The following is a 19,300-nucleotide window of genomic DNA, read 5'->3' on the forward strand; positions in this document are numbered from 1 at the left end:
GTTCTCCTGAGGGCATTTTCACTGCAGAGTGAAGGTTTGAACTGAATGAAGATTTATTGTTTTGCGGTTCTGAACAGGCATGTCCAGAGGACTCTGCTGTATGTGGATCATTGATTCTGCTGCCCTCTACTTTTCTCACTGGCAGCAGAGAAGACTTCCATTTTCAGCAAGGTACAGCAGATGCAACAGCTGTAACATTATCTTGCTTCAGGTTTTCTCCAGAAAAACTCAGTATTTGGACATGTATTGAGTACCCTTTAAGCACATCCACATTGAGAACACCTTCCTTTCCTGTACCACCCTATGTATTTTGCTATATATTTGTGTTGTAATTACTTTAATGAAACGATTGTCTTTATTAGTATAAATAATAGTACTTATTTATCAGATCAATGTGGAGAGCTAGGTATATGAGGAGAGAGAAAAGTATTTTAAAATATTAAATAAATATTACCTTTACATTTTTGTTGTGAATTCCTAACTTTATGTCAATGTTATTCAACTGGAAAATAAAATTTGCCATTTATATGACTAAGCAGCAAATCACAAGCACAGAGTGATCTCTTCTCAAATGGCTCATAAACTGCAATTAGTTACCAGGAAATAATTCATGGTACTATTAAATAATGAAAAATAGATAAATTCCAAGGTGTTTTTTTTTCTTTTTCCCCAGTTTAAAGTAGTGGAAGTTAGAGATGGTTTTTCTAGAAAAGCATTCGTAAAGCACTGCTAGCCTAATTCAGGGCTCTGAAGGCAGGTAAACTTCTGGCTGATATGTTCAAAAGGAAAATCTTAATATAAAAGAATGACTAGTCACTAGAAGCTATGTTGATATGTAATGTCAATTTTTGCTACAATTGAAAAAGCTCTGGGTTTTTGAACCATATTTTCCACTCCCCTGCAATGTCTCAAGTAATGAAAAATAGTGTTTTTAGGAAAACCAATCTCCCACCTGCAGAGCAGGACAGGTTTTGAGTAATAGTTAAATAGCTGTAAGCTGCAAATCAGCATTAATCTTGAGCAGTATTGCTAAGGCTGCTGTCAGACTACTTTTTGTTAATTGACATGCTACTTGTATTACAGAGAATTTTTTTCTTCCTACTAGAAAAGTGGTTATTGCTGTCAGAAATATCTGGATTATTTGGGATTCTGCTTTCATTACTTCTAGGAGTGACAAGAGCAATAGATGCACCTTTATGCCAAATAAGCAGAATTTTAAGTGTTTCTTTGGGCAGGAGACCTAATGCAGTGTTTTAAAATTACGTTTAAGTTACGTTGATTTCTTTTCCACAAACATTATGGGAAGTTTTTACTAGATTGTCAGCAAAACTTGTTTTCTGTAGCAAGTAAAAAGAACATCTTATATTTCACATCATGATCAGTGGCATTAGAGCTTGTAATGACTTGACTGTATCCATCTCATTTCTGTTAATCTCTAGCTGGTGTATTTGAAGCTGACTAAAGAGAAGGCATAAAGTTATTCTGAATCTAAAATAATGCATGAATAATTTGTCTCCTAGAATTCCCTGTCTGGAAAGGAGTAAAATATAAACTTCATTATTTATTACAGCATGTTTTGGTTATAGTCTGCAAGTAATAACTATAGGAAAAGATTATAGAGGAAAATAGATGTTTAAAATAATAATTGAGAAAAAAAAATATATAGAACAGTACTTCACACATTTCCAGAAATGCAAAGATTTTGTGATGAAGCATAAATTCTCAGTTTTACTATTCATCAGTTTTTAGAGAGGAATGGTTTTGTCCTAGAGTCTTGATGGAAATATTTTCATTCTTTCTCTGAGGAAAGATTGATTTTATAGAAATTTGGCTGAGCATATTATGTTCTGGTATTCTGGATATACTTTTTCTGAGGTCTTTGCCCTAGAGGAGAGAGCACTGTGTATGTGGTTAATCAAGGAAGACACTCTAAGTAATGTTTTCTGAGTGGCTTTAATAACCACTTGTATGAATTTACTCATACTACTAGCATATTTTTTGAATAGTAATGTTAAGTAGATTGCAAATCACATAATAAAATTATGCATGTTATATATTAGACTACAGATAATTATATTTTATATTTAATTTACAATTATATATTAATTATTAATAATATGTGCGAAATGGACCATTACTAGCAGTACAAAAAGTCCTGAAATGGGCTGGGCAATTGGTTTCAGAAGCTGTGAAATGTTATTGTAGCAGATGGTTTAGATTGGCTTCTGGTTAATGAGGGAACTAAGAAAGGAAGTTGAAAATGCAAGATAAAATGAAAACCATAAGATAGAACTCAGTTTTAAAAGAAAAAAAATGTAATGGAGAAACAGAATAACACATTTCAGAGAAACAGAGTTCCACAAATTCAGGGAATTGCTAAATAGGATTTCTTGGGAAGATCAGCTAAGGGATAAAAGACTGCAGCTCCTGATGGAGTCATAGTTTTTGTACATGTTCTACAATGTGGAGGTGAGATAGAAATGGTAGAAACAGACCATAATGGCTGTATCAGGAGCTCAGTACTGGCTTGAAGATCAAATAGAAATCATACAAAATGGGGGAAGAAGTGTGCAGGTGAAGGTGAATGCAAAGGAATAGAATGGATCTGTATGGATAAAATTGGTTAGGAATTTCTATTAAGGGATAAACAAAGGAACAGGGCTAGAACTAGGAGGAAAGAAAAGAAGTATATTTCCCCTGCTAAACAGAAAAAAACATGAGTTCTCTGATTCAGGGAAGACAGAAGTGTCCAATATATTTTTCTGCAAAAATTTTTAGTGTCTCAGTATTTATGAAGATTCATGCTAACAAGGAAATAGTTAAAGTGATCTAAGCTTCTAAAGCAAATGTTTTGGGATACTTCAGGGCTAAATGTTCAAGTTGACAGGATCTGAATAATTCTCATTCCAATACTTCACGAAAGTCACCTTTGAACTCTTATATTTATCTTTTTGAATGAATGCAGTTGCCTGCTCTGCAGAGATGTCAGCAGGACTTGTCCTGGTTGATCTGGACTCTTCACACCAGGGAACAATACCCTTCCCTGGCTCCCAGGGAGGACCTCATTTAGTGATCTTTCATATGAGGCTTTCAAATACACCCTTCCACTCTGTCTTTTGACATCCTCTTAAATTGAAGATAGTTCTGGGAGTTTTTATGAAGTCCTTAATCTCCTTGTGGGGAATAGGGGTTAATTTGTGGTGTTTGCTAAACTGCCTGGCTACCTTCTGGAAATGTACCTGGATTTCTTAATAGTATAGCTATTAGATAACATTTTCTCTTTATCTTTCTGCTTTGCCTTTTTTTTTTTTTTTTTTTTATTGCTCTTTATTAAGAAGTGGAAATATTTCTTCTAGCAATGAGCAACACATCGCAGGTGTGTTAAGATTTTTACATTAAAATGAACTGGGAGAGAAGTGAAATAAAGCAACCAAATTCATAACAAGGACAGATGCAGGCATCTTCAGCTGAAGATGAATAAATTTGCTGACTCCTAAAACAATAAATCAAAGTATCAACTAAAGCAGAACCTTATTTTTATGTAAAAGTGTCCTTTTACGTGAGGACTCCACCTTTTCACAGGAAAGGTGAAGATGAATTGAAAATTAATTGTAACACTCCAGGGTAAGACAGAAAGGGGAATATAGACAAGCCACATTTTTAAGGTGTGTTTGCATAAGATGAGGAAGAAGAGAGAAGAACCCACTGTCTAAGGGATCTGAAAAGACAAAACAGCAGGTGGTAGAACTAAGCACATTCTCAGCTCCTGCTGATGCTTGTTATTGTCAACTGGATGTCCCTGTGACTTTCTAACAGCATCCCAGCAGAATCTCATCATGTCAGCACAGCTGAAGGACTATATTAAGTGAAAGGTGAGAGAACGAATTGAGCTAAAAAGGGTGAAAACAAGAGTGTACCTTGCAGCTTATGGAGAACCTATCTGCAGTGAGCTATTCTATTTGCAATTCTTGTATCCCTTTTTTTATGAGCTTTAATGTTATTTATGCTAGGGGTGTGTACTATACTTTTTTTTAAAATAAATGTTAACTGATATGTAATTAGTTTCTAAGCTGTGGGAATGGTTGGACCAAAGCACTGACTTCTTTTTTTCTTTTGTATTGAGGGTTAGTGTTCTTTAAATTACTTTAAAAACTAGAATAACTGAAAGTTGTTCTTTTGACTGATTTTTAAGGCAAGGCTAAGTGTAAAGGAGGAACATACCACTATCCATTTTTCAGGTACAATCTTACTATACAGCTACCACACATCCTTTCTCCCTGAGCTAAGACATACAAAAATAGTGATTTTTATATTATCTTCTTGTTGCTAGGGTGTGCATGATTCTCAGGAGGGAAATTAATATAAGACATCCAGGTGGAAAGGGGTGTAAATGGTCTAGAATGTATTGATATACCTAGTTGCCAGAATGAGGTTATGAGGACGAGACTGAGCTGCTCTGGTGCTCACAGACTGAGAGTCTGGGTGGGCTCTTACTGATCTCTGTACCACAGTAACAGGAGAATAAATTCCTGAAGCTGTCTAAGGGCATTTACAGGGAGTAACACACTACTTGAAAAAGGCTTAGCTGTTTCTATTGATAACTGGTGAAAACAACAAAAAAGCTGAAGAGCAAGTTCTGGATACATGTTTTTCAGGACTTTCATTGAATCTGGTGAAAAGCAGAAACAACTGATGCATGCATGTTTGGAGAGTGCATGAAGCATTGCAAACTCTTTCAATGTTTTCCTTGTGCTGTGCCAAGAAAAATCTTTGGAGATTTCCATCTATTTAATCTATTCAGGAGCAACAACTTAATTTTTAAACAGATGTTAAAGTGTAACAGTAAAAACTCTACATCTTGGCACATCCCACTTCCTAACCATCCATATTTAAATGGTACGGATATTAAATATTACTAATGAAATCTCCACAGATGAAGAAAGTGAAGAATATTCGTTTTCATTCTATTTATTTGCGTCTTTAAAATCTATGTACTTTTAGGTTCAAAGAAGCCAACAAAGGATATCTACTATGTTCCTTATTGTCTTCATATTCTGCTTCAGACCTAGAATTCAAGATGCTGAAACTCAGTTACTTTAAATGCCTTTGTGCTTATTTGTATTTAGATTTAAAAATAGTGACTAAGGGCTGTGTCAGATAATTTAGATTCTCCAGAAATGTGCTGCATTTGTCAGAGTTCAGTTTATTGGGATTGTATCTGACAATAGTAAAAGTTGTGCTGTTATACTGCATCTTATTTGTTTATACTACTCTCTTACTGAAGTTTAAAGTATAAGTGATTGAATCTGAGAAACATTATGATACTTATCTGAATATCTCAGTATTGTAATCTTTGCTTAAACCCCCTTTCATGTTGCATGATTGGCCTTAAATCTATTGTTCATTATAACCATATCAAAATGAAGCATGTGTTTTCAGAGTAAATTTCTACTTTATTGAACAAAAGGTAATCTAGCATATTTGTCCACAAAGCAGGAAAAACCCCCATGTCCTGAGGTTGTCCATGGCACACTGGAGAGAGAAACAGGATAATAACTGCTGGAAGATTTTCCAAATTTTTGAGATAATCTGAGTTTTTAATATACCTATTAAAATAAATTATTTTGACAATCTACTCTAACACTTGTAAGTACAGTCATGTCAACACAGACTTTTATGTACTTCTGGTCCATTTCAAAGAAGTTTTCCTTCTGCCTTTTTCCTGTTCTGCTTTCCTTATGATTCTTGATAAAAAAAAATGAGGGAAATTTCCATTTAGACATATTTTGCTGGAAGTATTTTGCTTTTGGCTAATATTTTCCACTTGGACAGCCAGCTTTTCTTCTGAGATCTCTCTGACAGTTGCTCAAGTCTTTGGCACTTCGGGCTCTGTAAGGTGTAAGGCTGACTTTAGAATTTCTGTTTTCTTCTGGCAAACTAATGTATGCTGGCAGACATGCTACACGTTGGCCTTCTCTTCTGAGAGGTAATGATGGTGACAGATTGCCATTAATCACACACACTTGTAAACATTTCAGCTAAAAGGGACTGCAAGTGTAGAGCAGCTATCCCTACTAATTTAATCTCTAAAATTCTTTTTCATTATAGGCAAGTTAGCTTGAAAATACTTCCATTGTTCATTTCAGTAAAAGTGCATTGGGACTCCCATTGTGACCAAATTCCTTTGCAGTCAGTCTATATATTTTCTTTTTTCATTCACTTCTTAGTGTTCTGTTTAAAATCTGAATGTTCTCTGGGTGCTGCACAAAGAGTGAAATCTGCTTTGTACAGTGGTTTTGTGTCCTGCATTTGCATTTATTAAAGAGAGCTTGAGTTGTCATATTCCAAACTTGGTGTCTTTCTATTTCACAAATGTGGTGGAATTTTCCTGTGGCAGAGTGGCTGTTGTGAGCTGGGCTCTCTGGAAGTGTTTTCATGCTGAGGAACCAGATGGGTGGGCACCAGAGTATTATATACTTTGTCTAAAATAGCATGAGTAGGAGACTATTTCTTATTAGCAGAATTAGTGAGGTCAGTGAGATTTTTTCGATAAAGAGTAACTGTCCTTTGCATGATTTCACATTCCTACAACCAATTATTCTGAATTTAAGAGCAAGCTAATTGTTTTTGGCTAAGAACTTCAGAGATTTAATGTTGAAATGAGTATTTTTGCAGATAAAGTGAGACCTTCTGGAATTCATTTTTTGCAAAAACTCAAGATCAGTAATTTAGGTTAGCAGATTAACTGGGTATTTCCTGCAAATTGGCTTTTATTGAACACCACATGAGAATTACAAAGTAAACAAATAGCCCAACTCCTTTCTTCAAAACAAAACCCAGTTCCTGTTCCTCCCCAAACCCCCATTCAGTAGCCAAAGCTGGTATGGACTACTTATAAGTTTGCTTAAATGACTGCAAATTTGGAAGATGTGTGGTGTGAGAAAAGTTCCTTTTATTTCTCTTTGCATTTCTATTGTTTCTTTCAGACCCAAATTTTATTTTGTGTTTACTTTGTATCTTAATCTTAGCAAGATTTTTAGCATTTATATATGATTAAATAAGGGTATTTGCCCAAAAAGGTTGATTTTCAGGACAGACCAAAAAAGCGCAAAATAAAACTAAAATGAAAATGTCTTTAATGAAACCATCTTTGAGATAGAGGGTAAATCCCAGTGAGACCTTGGAAATGCTCCTTGGTACTGAGAGAACCTGATCAGGAGTGAATGCACAGTAGAAAGTGAACTCTTCCCACGAGGCAGCCTAGGAAATGGGGAATTTCAGAGCAATGCAGTGCATTGTAAGAATAGTATTTGTTTTTTAAGGGTGCTACTACAAGAGCAGTTGCTGTATTCCCCTGAGAAGTCATTGTAATTGCTTAATGAGCCTGACAGAGGTTTTCCACACATGCTGTGTTTCTAAAATGCACCCATGAGAATTCAGGGCTGTTCATCTGTTGCCAGTGATCCTCAGGGTCACCTTCAGGCAGAGCATGTGTAAGGCAGGATAGAAACCCTGCAATTCAGAAAGAAAAACTAGACGCCTTATAATGATCTACTTTAAATCGTTTATCGTGTTATAGGAGCACTCTTGGAATGTTCCTATGACATTCTAAATGTTAATAAACTAAAATGTCTCCATAAAGGTCACCTAGTGGGATTTCAATAAAAATTATTTCTTAGAAGAATTTTCTCCAATCCTTCAGCATGAAAAAGAATTTGTACATCCAGGATCTGGAACACTTCCTGTTATTTCACAGCCCCACTCACACTGGACAGTTCTGCAGAGTGAATGGAACCCCTGTGTTACTGCAGAATACTGTGCCAAACCTTTGGTGTTGGTTTCAGACCACCATAATTTTATTTGTGATCAGCTGCTACAGTGTTAAAATTATCTGACATTATCTGCACTGTTGCCTTATCTATGGTGTGAAGTCTCCCATGCAGATGGCATACACAGAATTTAAAATATTTTTTCTTTTCTTGTTATTTCTGTATTTTTTAAAGCTAGAAATAATATGAAAATTTGTGTTCCTTGGCATGTCAAAAACTTTGTGTCAGACCAAACCCAAAATATAAAATAAAAAGAGATATTTGAATGGACATTTGTATCCTTTAATTCCTAAGGCGATCTGCTCAGGGTGAAAGCATCAGAAATGAGAAGGTCATTTTAAATGAAGATGTTCTGTTTCTGCAAACACTGCGAGTTATTTTTTTATAGCTCTTGAAAGTCAAGAACCCTTGTGAAGTGGTTTACTTTAGGAATTCAATTGAAATCAAACCTGCAGGGAAAACCTAAGGCTCATAAGCTGACAAGAAGTGAAACCAACTCCTAAACATCCACATGCAGAACAGAATGTATTTTTCTTACTTTTAACAAGTAAGAAGTATATTATAATTCTTCCCTATGGGTGGTGGGAAGAGCTGAGAATTAACTTAGACCTGGGTGCAGGTCTTAAATTTTGGTAATGCAAGCTGTATTTTGAATGTAGTCTGTAAGTGTTCTTACTCTATTTCGTGTTGTTCCATGAACATTGCTGGGCCTTTGAGAGTTAAAGGGTTATTTGCTGGTGGAAAAAATTGAAGTGACAGGAAATTACTTATAGTGACTATCATCCAGGTGCCTGAATGGTCCATTGAGCTTTTAAAATTTATTTTAGAGTTTCTAGGTGCTATAAAAGGTTTTGTTTTTAAAGGCTATGCTTTCTAATTCTAGAATATTAGATATAGAATGTAATCTTGCAAGTTACATCACAAAATGAGTTTTGATAGTATGCATATACATTTGTATTTCTATTTTCTTTGCCTTTTTTTTGTTTTTCAGTGACTACTGCTTGTCTTCACATACTGAGCTTGTGCAATTTCAGTATTTTGTCTTTCTTTGCTTTTGTTCCCAGACTTAAAAAAAAGGCAACCTGCCCAGCTGATGTAGCTAATTAGAAATTCTGATTTTCATGTGACAAGGGAGAAACTCTAAATCAGAACAGGAAGACAGACTTGCTGTAGGAGAAGGTATTGCCAGGCCCACCACCAAGCCTGGTCTGGTTTGGGGTGTCCCCTAAAACCAGGAATGTGCTCAGTAGAACTGGGATGTGCCCTGAAAGGGGGCAAACACTTCTGGGGAGGAGCTGCCTAAGGGTGGGTGCTGGTGAGCAGCGGGGGAAGAGGCAGCTGCCCAGGCTGCACCCCAGGGGCTCTGCGAAGCCAGGGGGGATTTCCTCACTCCTGCTTTCCACGTGGGACTGGACACTTCCAGGAGATAAAGGAAATGGGATTGTGGTAGGGGTCATCCTCTGCTGGGCTAATCCGGAGAGAGTGAGCTCTTTGTCCTCAAAGAGAGAAGGGGTGGCACAAAACAAAATGAATGCCATACCCACCAAAAGCTTTGTGTTTCTGTGCAAATCAAACCTATTGAAAGAATTGTTTGAGTTCAGTAGTTTACTGATGGAATTATTTGTTTAGAGAGCTACATTTTCCAGCTTGTGTCCCAGTTTGTGACATAAAATACCATCAGCCCTTGTGAACTGGGGGATAGCAGGGACAGAAGTCTTCTCAAACTCATTAGAGTAACTTTTTTAGTCTAAGTTTTGATCTAGAAATAAATTAGGCAAAAATAATAATAAATCTTCATTTAATTATAATATTTAACTATTAATCTGGGACAAGCATTTACAAAATATTACTCTGTTATTAAATTTGTTTTTGTACCTGATCATTGAATCAACAATTATCTTGAAATTTCTTGCAGATATTTGAAAATGTGGCATTATAACCTAAAAAAAGATGAGGTAATTTTGTAACCTGAAACAGCTAACTGTAAAAATGTAATTTTTTAAAATGTAAAAACTGTAATTTCAGAGAGTGTGCTATTCTTTAAATTTCAATGAAAAATTAAAGCTGCCACTTCTCAGTCTAAGGCTACATTTATCAGTAAACATTAAGCATTAAAAAAAATAAATTAGATCTATCAGCACTTTCTACCTTCCCTAAAAGATGTATAACTTAGATTCTAGCCTCTCAATCTATCTCATCTGAATTCTTTCTGTGAGGGTCTTAATGGGATTTCTTTAGTACAGTTTGTGCTGGGTTAATGTCAGCTTTGTGTGGCATCCTAGCTCTAGTTTTCATCAGCCAAGGGAAGAAGTGAAAGGATGCTGAATGAATGCAGGTTATGAGCTGTTGGTACAAAATCAGCCTTCTGTACTTGTGATTCAAATTATCATCCCATAGCTTTTAACTGATCTTTAATTTTTAAAAAGTTATTTTTTCCCCCTGGAAATCTGCAGTGGCTTCTGGGATTGAAAACTGTGAATTATCTTCTACACCTGCTGCTTCTAAGATGGTTCTCCTTATTGACATCACTCTGTAACTGGAATGGCAATTCTAATTCTTCCATTAGGTTCTGATTGCACTGGCTGTGCTGTTTGCTTAGTGGCAATCTAAGAGTGTCGGCATGAGAGAGTAATCCAGAAAAACAATAAACCCCAGAACAACAATGATGGGAAATCTCGCTGCTTGTTTGATTTTGTAAGTGGCAACTCCAAAGAATGCATTTGCATTCAGCTCTGACTGTATGAGAAGCGCTGCCCGGGTGTGTCCGTGGCGTGGGGCAGGCACCCGCGGGGCTCTGCAGAGATTTGCAAGAGGCACGAGTCCAGTCGCTCGTGGGGCTGCCAGGAGTCTGGCAAGATACAGATGTGCTGCTATTAGCATCACCTGAGTTACAGCCTGTAATGTGGTGTCATTCTTAAAGGAGTTCCTGCTTCTCAGCCTAGGGAGTGCTGGGGGGCCTCAGCAAGCCCCCCATTCTGTATGGATTCTTGCTTTCTTTCAGCCTACTTTCACAAATAATTATTTCCTTCTGCAAGGCCAAGATGCTCAGCAGCTGAATCCACACTTAAACTGTGAATATGTTTGGCTTCTGGAGTAGTTAAAGCCCAGTGCAGACTTTATCTGGGACATAAAATTGTAGCTAGTCAGATCAATGCATTTTCACTTTTGAGATGTATATTGTGCTGCTTAAATTGATGTTGTATTTTCACTTGTCAGAAATCTTTTGCTTTAACTATCTTGATTTTGTTGTGACAAATCAATCTTAGGAGAGGATATGATGAACTTGTCTGGTAGGTCTCACATGAGCATTAAGTATAACTATTTTGTATTCCTAAATAAAAGAAGCTAGGTATTTATATTTAAGTCACGTTGCTTTGCATCCTTTATATTATGCTGCTGTAGTTTCATTATAATTATTTATTATGCCAGATCAATGTGTTTTTTTTTTTTTTTTGTACGTAAGCTTAGTCTGTCAACAAAATTATAGGAGAATGAATGATAGCTTTAAACATATCTATGCTTGTTTTTTTTTGTCATCTTCTAGCTTCCTTTCCTCAAACTTTGGACTGCTTATGGTAGTGCTCTCTAGAGGCAGAATTACTTTTTAACATCCAGTTTTAGAAGTGAGCTATATTTTTATTGCTCTGAGCTAACAGAGAAGCACAATTCCCCTAGAGGCTGTTCCAAACAACTGTAAGAAAAGAGACAGAAATATTTCAGGAAACAGATTATCCCTGACAAATATATACAGCTGTCTAATAGAGCAACCTCCTCAGACCCATCCATGTCACAGGATTTTTTTGGTCACTCTAATCTTCTTACTTTTACAGAATCTAGTTTTGTATTCCATTAGTATGCATGTGTATGTTCTAATAGTCTATAAAAATGCTGCATGACCTACTTACTGAGAACCTGGTTTTACATCCCATTAGTGGGCATGTATTTTCACAGTAACAGACTTTTAAAAACACTGTGTGACCCATTTATTCTGCTTCATCGGTAGCTCCTGATGTAGTGTGTATGCACATCTCTTTCCCCATTGTTTAGGAAAATGAGAAAACCTTCCAGTACTGATTGAGAGCTCTGTGCTGTTTGAGCTGCTTTGCCACTAATATGATGCTTGAAAGCATTTGCAATATAAGAAAACAGGATGTAGATGAAGCAACCTGTACTTAGAGAAGGATTAATATTGCAATGTATCCTGACCTATTTTTAAAGGACTCCTCATGTTACTGATTTATGATTCCCTGTTGAACTCACTCATGCTTTACTTTGGTTTTCTCTGAGATTTACTCAAGATGTTGAACAAAAAGGAATTCTTATGAATGAAGAAAGCATCCACTGATTTTTTAATCCTAAGTGTAATTCCTAAATATTGGGAAGGACCACATTATTTTTTTTTGGAACCTGTCATCTGCCTTTCATTTAATATGCTTTTTTTCCCCATGATACCCTTGATTTTTATAGACTTCTACCAAAATTCTTTCTTAATCTTGGCAGAGAAGCCTTCGAGTCTAATACAAAACTATTTTATATCTTTTCTCATTTTTATCAACCTGCTCTGTACTTTCTATTGTTCTATTCTTTTTGAGGGCAGGGAGACCCAAAATTGATGGTGTTTAAGAAGTTTTGCCATGAAATGCATAATGATATTTTGGTCTTTGTTTCTTTCTTAACACTGCCTAGATTCAACTGAGTCTTTTTTGATGGCCATTGCATAGTAATCTTATGGTTTAATGAAATTAGCTGTTATAGCCCCAGATCTGAAATCCATCTGAGCATTTATCACATATATAAGTGACCAATTCCTACTTGTATGATGGAATTTTATTTGATTGTAGCCTGATCTGCCCTGGTGAGCACTTTGTCAGATCTCTTCTTTTGCTCCATACATTTTCAAGGAGGTAGAGTCTTGTGGTACAGTGCCATCCTTGGAGTGTCCCTGGGGTGCCATGGAGTTAGATGATCTCTGTAGAGGTCCATCTGCTTTCAGACATGCCCTGAAGTGCTTTATATCCTGAATCAGAAGCATATGGTAGTGGCTTTATAATATCCCTCTCTTTGTGGGCCCATACTGGTGAGGGGATTATGCATTGATGAGCTAGGGGACTTGACTACTTAAGGTTAACCCTTGGAGTTCTCCTCTGTGGATGGGATATGGGTATCTTAGCAGGGGCTGAGCTCCTTACATCCATAGAGTGTCTGATTTACTCATTGTCCTTCCCTACATGCACCCAACAGTAACTGGTTTACAGCCACAACACTACTCAGATGAGTCCCAGAATTCAAAGAGAAATAGAGAGATTCTAGTGCCAGGAATAAATGTACATAGCACGGGAGAGGAAGACAGAATGATCTAGTTCAAAGGATTTATAAGAATATGTGAACACTAGTAAGAGAGGGGATTGTAGTCTTCTGGGAGTATTAAAGTGTCTTTGGTGTGAAGTTAATCCATGGAACTAATTGTATTTAATTTGGGGGTTTCACATTGTAATTCTCAGGCTGAAGTAATTGCATGGAGGAATTGCACAAAAGCCTATGAACAGGTTGCTTTATTGTACCTCATCCACATGTAAATACTTTCCCTCCTATTATTGTAAAAGGGCTTATTTACTTTAAACATTACCTAGGTTCATTAATTGCAGTATTGGAATTTTTAGTGTAATGGGAAAAGTTGGTCTATCAACAGAGTGGCATTATAAGATGAATATTGTAGCTAACTCCTGATGCACAGTTGATACCTTTGATCTGCAGTTAATCACCTCACACTAGGAGGGAATGGTACCATGATAAATAGTTTTTCTGCCAACAATATGTGGCCCATAAAGCTAATATTTAGAAGACATTTTGTCTTGACTTTTCAATTTGGGAACTCAAAGTGTTTAGAACTCAGTAATTGGTTTAATTTGGAAGTTTTACATTAAAGTCTTGATGAAGTTCATTTACTGTGCATCAATAAAAGGGATGGGAAAATGCTTAGGAACTGCTGCTTTCTGAGCCCCTTTAGTCTGGCAAAACAAAATGCAGCTTCCCTCTTGTTGCCTATAAATCATTCAAAGTGCTGAACATTATATGACATAAATAAATAGATATGTGACCTGGAAGAATGCAAGGTCAGTTTTCAGTTTCGCAAGGCATGTAAAGTGAGGTAATTGATCCATTTGACATGTAGCAACATGAGGAATACATTTGGTTCCCTTAAACAATTAGGTATATGTAATATTAGTTTAGCTTCCAAGTACTTGCAAATGCTTCTGCTCTGAGTTCAGTCTTGGGAGACAGCTGCTGTTTTATACAAGGGGAATAAATTGAAGATGGGAGTAAGATCTTTACTTGTCACATAGAAACATGACTGCTCAGAGACTGGTATTTGATTATTCCACAGTAATACAAACAAGCGTATAAGGTAAAATGTCAGTTGGGATGGTTTTATTTTTAGCCTTTATGACCTGCATTTAAGCTCCATCACTTCAGCTGGAGAACTTGGAGTACCTCTAATCTTGAATGGTCTATTGCTTTCATCTGCTAATTGCTAATGCATTTTAATATTATGTTTATTACATTTATCTTGTATTTTCAGAACTGGTTCCTTCTCTGATGTGAAGCTTTACTAAATGACATATAATTTTCCATAATATTAGCTGCTGAGTAATTATAGTTCATGATGTCTAGGACTAAGAAGTCAAATTCTGTTGCTGAAAATGTGAGTACAGAAAGTTTTAAAGCTGTGGAGTCTCTATAAAGCATACAGACATCAACACTACTTATTGGCAAAATGACCTGTTTAGCTTTAAGAATTACTGTGTGTAGGTTTCAGCAGAGTAATTGATCAAGGTTCAGTATTTCACAAGGTTCATCAATATTTGTGAATTTTTATTAGCTACTTTTAATGATCCAAATTGTATGTTACACTTTATTGTTTCCAAAAATTAGTTACTGCTTTCATAATATAAATCAAAGAATAGGATTCTGTGTTATTTTAAAATAAATGTTGATTTTTAAAGATTTCTAAGACAAATATTTTTATTAAGGACAAATGAAAAGCTTAATTCTTGCTATTTCTATTGGTGATCAAAGCAGTGAGTATTTGTCTCCTGGGGTTATGTCTTTTGAATAAGAAATAAAAAAAATTAATTTGCATTGCTTGGACATAGTTTGCAATTGTTGGAAAAACCTGCTACACTAATTGATCAAAAGAGATTATTGTAGTGAGAGTGCCTGGCAGAGGAGACAACTCTGGAACAAATGATACTGAAAGGAGGTTTGTAAGTGAGTCAACTTTATTTGAGGCTAGACTTAAAGGACAAAACAAAGGCACACTTATCCAGCTGTTCATACTGCTTTCTATGTTATAGGTTGTTCAATATGTAATGAGAAATAAGTCTCTCCATGTTCTGCACCTCCCCCTCTCAGTGGCATGTTTTTCAGTTTGTTATATTGATCTTTCCAAAAAGATGGATCTGCTGTATTACTGATAGGGATAGGGTAGTTACTAATCTCATTTAGCAAACCCCCTTGATATTATAGCAGTAGTCAGAGTGGTGGGGTCACTGCAGTTATTTGTTTAATGTTTATTTTATTTCTAATCTTGACTGAATGTGATTCTGTATAACTCTGCAGCATAAATAAATTAAAATTACATTATATCAGATTGCAATTTCAACTCCTGAAAAGCTGGGCAATTTTGGAGAACTTTAAGGACCTGAACACATGAACCAAAAATTAACTGCCACTACTCAATTGCACTAAAATATGCAGAGTGGCTTTTATTTGTATTTCGTTCCATAAAGCAAAGCAAATGAGATTTAAGAAACATGTCTGAAATAAATAATCCACTTTATTTATTATAGCAGATCTTGAGCACCTCTGGCTAGCCAGGAAATTTTAAGAAGAGGAAAGGCAATCTGAAATTTTATTAATTATGCAAGTTCTACAGGAAGCAAATATTAAGAGTGTAAAGAATGGGAACCCTAGATTTTCTGGAATAAGAATTCAAAGGGTATGCCTATGGTAGAGTTTTAATTTGGATGGGTTATACTTTTGAAATTAATCTCCTGATCTTTCCAAACTGCAATTCTTTGCTGTACATCATGAAATGGAACATGAAACTTTCATAATTTTGTGTGATGTTCCATGGGACTAAACTACTGTTGTGGCTTAACCCCAGGCAGCAGCTAAGCCCCAGAGAGCTGATCACACTCCCCACCAGGGGACTGGGAGAGAGGACTGTAGAGTGAATGTTAGGAAGTTCATGGGTTCAGATAAAGGAATGGGAATGGAAAAGTTTAGTAAGGAGTGGCAAAGCTCTGCACACAAATAAAGCAAAACAGGGAATTAAGTCACTGCTTTTCAGGGGCAGGCAAGTGTTCAGCCCGCCCAAAGACGGCAGTGCCCTGTCACGAGCGGTGGTGACTTGGGAAGACAAGTGGCATTGCCCCAAATGTCCAACCCTTCTCTCCTTCCTTCCTTCTTCCCCCACTCCATACACTGGGCGTGATGGCAGCTGGTCTGGAACACCCCTGTGCTCAGGGGGTGTCCTGGCCTGGCTGTGTCTCCTCACAGCCTCCTGAGCCCCTCAGCCCTCCCAGCGTGGCCCTGGGAAAAGCAGGAAGAGCCTTGGCTCCGAGGGAGCCCTGCTGAGCAATAACAAAAACATCTCGGTGTTACCAGCCCTGTGCTCAGCACAGATCCAAAGCACAGCCCCACACCAGCCACTGTGAAGGAAGTTAACAACATTCCAGTCAAAACCAGCACAACTTAAAAGTAAAATCCTAGGAAGTGTGTTTGTGGGTGGTGGGTTTGCTCTGCAAATCTGCTGTCGGAGCTCACTGCTTGGTCATGTAGGCCAAAGTTGGAGCTAAAATCTGATATCAAATTCATCAAATCTGATATTAAACTGAAATCATGATACACCACGGGCACTTTGCCACCCAGAGATACTCTTCCACAGAAGAACTTGTATTCATGAGGAATGTTATGAAAATAACATATTTCACAGGAGTAGGAGTAGGTACCTATGGATGGCTGACAGATTTTATGAGGAAGGAGAAGGGTGATTGACAATTGTGAGAAAGAACAATCTTTAGGCTCCTTTTTGCTTCTCGTGTAGCAAATATCTATCATGTGTGGCTCTCAGCAGCACCACTGGAAGCCACCTGAGATGCTAAAATTTTTTTCTTGCATTATAGTCAACAGAGTTTTGCTCAGTATGAGATCCCTCCTGTAATCCATTGTGCTTCAGAGTTGATCGGATTCACTTTTCTGTGGGCGTTGAGTAGAGTTGGACACTTGGTGTAAACATCTGTAAATATTTAAAACCTGACATTCATCCCTGATGGATAAAGGACAATGCAATCAAGGACAAGAGGTAGGGATTAGAGTAAATACTAAATAATGCAGCTGGGTAAAGGTAAAAGCTGGCCAAGAGACTGCAGCAAATAACAATTCCCTTCTAGAGGAAGGTGAAGCATAAAAGCTGATGCTATTGCAGCAGGTACTGTTCTGTGATAAATGTACAAGCAGGTAGTAGGTTCTGTTCTCCTAGAGAAAAAAATGAAGAGAACCACAGAATTTGTACTATTGATTTGTGTCATATATTTATGTCATTAGCCTGAGTAGCATTGTTTTAATTTAAAATTAAATGTATCTGTATAAATTACAATTCTTTGTTTAATTAACCTCAGTGAATCTTAGTCCAAAGTTGCAGAATTTTTGTATTTTTATTTAGGAAGGCAAATAGCTGTTTTTTCCTTAAAACAAGGATACTACATAATCTAAAGATTGCTGAGGTGCCTAAAATGAATGCTCATCAAAATTTCTGGGTTAATGCTTCACTGTATTCAGACTATTAAGTGTTCATATTCTTATGAATGTTCTCTTTCTCTTATGAAGAAATAAATTAATAATTGCAATTTTTTTTCTAGAAAGAATCATTACTGTAAACATAATTTGAGCCACATTGACTTTTTTCAGTTTTTTCTCCATTATGTTTTCTGACATAACCTCTTCATACCCTTTCCTAGTAATATCTTGGGTATGGTTAGGAAAATGACATAGAAAAAATATTACATTAGAATATACATCTGGTGCAATGCAAATATTTGGTTTTGTTGTGTAGCTGAGATAAGCTAATTTACCATTTTGATTCATCTCCTGTGGAATCACATGATCTCTTAATTTAAATAAATAATTCTTTGTTTGTGTAACTTCTTGAGAATGTCTAACTTTTTGGCCAGTACTGTTGACATGCCTGCCTTTGAGAGAAATCAGAAAATTTCTGGGAATCTGCCCCTAATTCATCTGGTATTGGTTTAGATTAAGCCACTGTTCCTTGTAGTTATTAAAACTCATCTATTGGCAATCAGGAATGGGGGTGTTTCAGAAATTAAAACTGCTTTAATGTGAATTGTTTCAAATATAGATTTTAGCATGGTTTTGCAAATAGGAGCTGTCACTTCTACCACCAGCAGTGATAGCCTTTTGGTATCTTATTTCACTGTTTACTGAAAATACAGAGAGGTGTAAAATATCTTTCTTATATTGTCTACAACCTCTTCCATCTGTGAGTGCACAGCCACAGTCTCTTCTCCATCTGTCCCTGTTTCTATCATATGGTTGGTTCAGTAAAACCTATGGTTGTTTTCTTTGGAAGAGTCTCAAACAGAAACTGAACACAACTGAGTGAAATGTTTAAGCATATTGCAGTTATTTTAATGTTCCAAATTTTAGCACTAGTGATTTAGATTTTAATTTTTCTAAGTCAAAACCTGAATATAAATTGAGTTTCCATTTTTTTTCCAGGGCTCTTAAAACATTTTTTGTTTAATAATCTGTAAAAAGACAATGCATCATGCTTTATATGCTTGAATGCTTTGAACTTAAAGCAGCTGGGAATACCAGTTAATAAGTTTAACAATAATGGGGATCATGTGTTCTATAGCAAAGTATGACAAATAACAGTTTAAGATGTAATAACTGTTTAACTTTAACCTGGTATTTCTGTAGAAATGGGATTTTTATCCATGAAGGGAACTCTAATATAGATGTGTCTAAAAAAGCTTCAAACCTTGGGGTCACTTGTTCAGGAGGAATTCTGCTCGTGATTTTAGTTCATCTCCTTATTTGACCTTGTTCTTTGTGTATTTCCACTGAAATACAGGATCACTGGTAACTGGAGACTCATACAACACTCAATAAGTTATAAATTAATAACATGTTTATGGAAGTGAACATGACAATGAATGGATTTAGAAAATCAGATGCTGAGTTTTCTTGGCTCTGTGTAGCATTAGTGTTCTTAGTGCACAGTTCTAATTGTTGGTGGAATGTCTGGGAAGATAATTTTTCCTGCCTCTCATGTTTTTAAAGCTGTATGTGTTAGCAGGCTGTTACACCTTCCAGTGCTGTCCTCTTTCTCTGCTAGTAACATAATACTGCACAGTATTCACTGATCACATTTCAGGGACCAATTT

General features: G+C 36.4%; 1 long non-coding RNA gene across 1 annotated transcript in view; it reads left to right on the top strand.

Moving 5' to 3' along the window:
• LOC110474170 (uncharacterized) overlaps positions 1-19,300 on the top strand; it is a 166,518-nt gene that overhangs the window by 60,086 nt on the left and 87,132 nt on the right. The window contains exon 7 of the long non-coding RNA XR_014957600.1: positions 78-14,235. This is a non-coding gene — a long non-coding RNA (uncharacterized LOC110474170). The remainder of the gene's footprint in view (positions 1-77; positions 14,236-19,300) is intronic.

This window comes from Lonchura striata, chromosome 10, assembly GCF_050655825.1.
Source record: "Lonchura striata isolate lonStrDom1 chromosome 10, ASM5065582v1, whole genome shotgun sequence".
Lineage (NCBI taxonomy): Eukaryota > Metazoa > Chordata > Aves > Passeriformes > Estrildidae > Lonchura > Lonchura striata.